The sequence below is a fragment of the Phalaenopsis equestris genome, unplaced genomic scaffold (assembly GCF_001263595.1).
Source record: "Phalaenopsis equestris unplaced genomic scaffold, ASM126359v1 Scaffold000240, whole genome shotgun sequence".
Taxonomy (NCBI): Eukaryota; Viridiplantae; Streptophyta; class Magnoliopsida; order Asparagales; family Orchidaceae; genus Phalaenopsis; species Phalaenopsis equestris.
This window is the reverse complement of record NW_018164682.1, coordinates 1,629,824-1,632,766: the sequence shown is the minus strand read 5'-3', so window position 1 is coordinate 1,632,766 and position 2,943 is coordinate 1,629,824.

The window sequence follows — 2,943 nt, the reverse complement described above, 5'->3', positions numbered from 1 at the left end:
TCGTCACTACCCCTGCCCCCACACTCACCCCTGCCACCGCCCGAACCCTACCTCCATACCCACCTACACACCGACCCCTGCCCCTGCCACCACCCTCACCTCCAAACTCACCCCCACCCCCACCCACTATTACCCCCACCCCTACCTCCACTTCGACTGTGGCGGGATTGAATGCATCAGAGGTCCATGTTGCCTCTATCGGGCAATAGTTGATAGACAATGGCTACTGCATCAAGCTTATCAGTAACACATAAGTTTTTTTTAAAGATATTATTAGTAATATTTTTTATTTTTTCAATTGAAGATAAAACTAATAAATTGTAGTTTTAGGGGTCTACCCTCCAAACTAGACTATTCATGTCATTTGGGATGTCATTCAGAGGAAGTAAGACTCATCATACTTGTCATGGAAGGAGATTCCGATGACCATTTGAGATCTTTGATTTTAGGAGTTTGTGGTAAGTATCATTCACTAATAATTTAAGTTATTTTATTTTGTTTATTAATTGAACATAATCACTGTAATATTTGCAGAAACAATTTTCCTGTTGCCATGAGCATGAGGCTTACATCGAGTGCATTGGCAGTAATCGCCTTCGGGACATGTTTGAAGATATTTGGGAAATCATAACAGCATCCTCTATGGCTTGGAGAGTAATTACCATGCTGCTTAGGGCCTGAGATTCTTTAGATTGTTAGAGGAAGAGGGAGCAAGCAAGACAGAAGAGGCGGTCGGACTATGGAGGTGTGGAGCCCTCCAAGCATACTGGTGGAGCCTGCCACATACAGAATACAAGCGGAGACTGATAAGATTTCATTTATTCTACAAGATTTTATATAGCTTAAAGATGTATTCTAACTATTTTATTCGATGGACAGACTGTGGAGGCTGGACGAGAGCCCTACGCCGCCAATGTACATGAGTGCAACCACAGGGGGTGATCCGACTCTTCATATATCGACGATAGATCCCGTGTGATCCAGGTAATAGGTAATTAAGGGGGTGATCCGACTCTTCATATATCGACGATAGATCCCGTGTGATCCAGGTAATTAACAAGCTAAACTAGTTTGATGTTAATACATGTTAGCTCTAACTGAATGTAACTACTTTTATTTGCATGAGAGATTCTAGCAGTTGAAGGAGAGCTAATCCAAGGTGATGAGAGGTATTATGATTCACGAGCCTGATCCTTCTGAATATGACCTATGGAGGGAGGCTGCTAGAAGGAAGAAAAATATTTGAGTCTACGTGCTTGGGTCACAAAGGTATGTCTGCAACGCTCACCCCTCAACCAGTGCATCTGCAGCTTCTATTTCTATCACACAGGATGAAGTGATCTCCAAGTGTGTTACGACATTCTCTGTCGAGATGAAGGCCTGCTTCTCTTATGTGAGGTCGGAGCAGGAGGCCAACATGGAGGACAAGTTGAAGGTTGAGGATTCCTTCCAGCAGTGGATAAAGGAGTATGGCAAGACAACGACAACATTACAGGAAGAGGAAGTGGCCGAGGTCGATAAAGATGAGGTTGACAAGATAAATGATGATGATTAGGAGGGCATTTTTATTTTTTTTTTCTTTTATGTCTACGCATATTTGGACACATTTCTCTATGAATAGTGATGTATATTTTTTAGAGTAAATACATTTTATTTATTTAATTACTTGCTAGTGTTTGACAACTATGTTATTTCATTAAATACTTGGAATTGTATATTAAATATTATGATAACAGATGTAGTAATATAATATGAAAGAATGAATTTGTTTTTCTATGCTTATGTTGCAGGTTTCCAATGGCTTATCATTGGTTTTGTGACAGTTCTATACTTATCAATAAACAAAACCGACAGCTAGCTGATGAACATTTTTAACGAAACCTAATTGACACATAATGGACGCATAAGGTGCGTCACACAAAAACGACGTGCACGATACTTTTCTGATAGTTAGCCCATCAGAAATAGATAACGATGCATAAACAATGCTGAACCAACAGTTTTACCTGAGTCAAAACTAACGGGTGCGATGTTTTTCTGATAGTTATCCCGTCGGTTATAGAAAAAAACACATAAATAATGCATAACCGACAGCTTTGCTTGCTTCAAAAAATTGATTGGTGCGACAGTTTTCTGACGTGTATGTCGTCACTATCACTAACGGAGGAACTATCTGTGATACAAATCAATGATTACTGACGGCTCAAATTTTCTTAAAAAAATTATGATATTAAATTGTTGGATAACCGTATGTACATTTATACCGTCAGAATATCGATCAATTTTAGAATTACAGATAAACATTTTACCAAAGAGTTTAAAACTGTCAGTAACATTAAATGCGATGGTTTTTTTATCATAATCGACAAATTGTGGTCGTCAGATAAAACCTAAATTCCTGTAGTGGAAACTTCTTATGGAGTTGGGATGGCTTATGCATCAACTTTGTGTCGAAAAACTTGACACAAATACATTACTTGCCAGCATCAAAATAATGCGACAGAACATTGACACAAATGACCTAATTTGCACATCCCACACGCTTAAATTTCATTTTCTCTCCATGCTTGATCTCTCCCTCTGTTAGAAAGCCTCGTGCCTTCCTTTCTTCCCTTTCCCTCTCCATCACGGCTTTGTTCAAATCCATCTCATAGTTCTCATCCTTTCGCTCCGCTCTAATAAAAAAATAGTGAGGAAGGTAATTCTATTTGTGCTAGTCTTTATCATTTAATTTTTGTTTAGTGAAGTGGAACTTTCATAGATAAAGTTTAGGAGATGTGTATGTATGAAAATATTTGTGTGATGTGTGTCTTATCCAAGTGCATAGGTAATGTGACGTGCATGTCCAAATTGAAGTTTAGGTTTTAGATATGTATGTATGTATGTATGTATGTGTGTGTGTGTGTGTGTGTGTATATATATATATATATATATATATATATA